At 32.6% G+C, this 906-nt stretch overlaps 1 protein-coding gene across 1 annotated transcript in view; it reads right to left on the bottom strand.

Moving 5' to 3' along the window:
• The window catches only part of zc3h7bb (zinc finger CCCH-type containing 7Bb), a 23,156-nt gene that overhangs the window by 2,999 nt on the left and 19,251 nt on the right, over positions 1-906 (bottom strand). The gene's annotated exons all lie outside the window — the stretch shown is intronic.

Below are 906 nucleotides of genomic sequence, written 5' to 3'. Positions count from 1 at the left end.
GCGGTTGGGTGGTGGGGGGGGGGGGGGGGGGAAATGGAAAATGTTTCCATTTCCAGAACACTTAACGATGTGGCCTTTTGGTGGTTCATGATACACTCAAGACTGTACATAAATAATGTTAATTGAGAGGCCTGGGCTGAAAATGTCCCCGATTTAACAAAACAGATATAGCCGATATCACAAACAGAGATTTTAGTTTTTGCCGTTTCCTATTCAAGCGTGAATAAAAACTTAAAACATTAAACATTACTTGTAGGCTGCTCACCATCCAATAATCTCAAAAGGTTTTGTGTTCTTTTTGAAAAAAAAAAAAGAAGAAAAAAAAAAAGTCTCCGCTTTGAAATTGTCCAATTTATCATGAAATTCTGACACTTTAATGTGACAGATCACAGTGGAAACTTGGAAAACGAGTGAAGCAATTACCTGTTCCACTTTACTACTAGTTAATGAATATCAGAAGATATGCTTGATTTAAAAAAATACAACTTTTTTTTTTTTTTAAATGTCACATGTATTCACTAGTAACTCGTGAGTCAGCTGAAAAAAAAAAATCATTTAGCTGAATACATGTACTCTATTATATATAACATATACCCAGTGTTGGGAAGGTTACTTTGTAAATGTAATAGGCTACAGATTACAAGTTACCCTTTTAAAAATGTAATAGTAGTGTAACTTTTTCAATTACTTTATTACTTTTGATTACTTTTTGATTACTTTTATAAATTTCTAATGAATGTTTATTTGCAACTGTTAATCATTTTCAAACATTTACACCATGCAGGGTTAACCTTACAGTAGTGCTCAACACTGTCAGACTTTCAAAATCCTTCATCACTTGAATTAAGATGATCAAATTTGAACACATCCACCACAAAATCAGACTTTAGTACCACCTTTTACTTT

Source organism: Sinocyclocheilus rhinocerous, unplaced genomic scaffold (assembly GCF_001515625.1).
Source record: "Sinocyclocheilus rhinocerous isolate Xijiao unplaced genomic scaffold, SAMN03320098_v1.1 scaffold820, whole genome shotgun sequence".
Lineage (NCBI taxonomy): Eukaryota > Metazoa > Chordata > Actinopteri > Cypriniformes > Cyprinidae > Sinocyclocheilus > Sinocyclocheilus rhinocerous.
The sequence above is the reverse complement of the archived record's forward strand: the minus strand, read 5'-3'. Positions and strand labels throughout refer to the sequence as shown.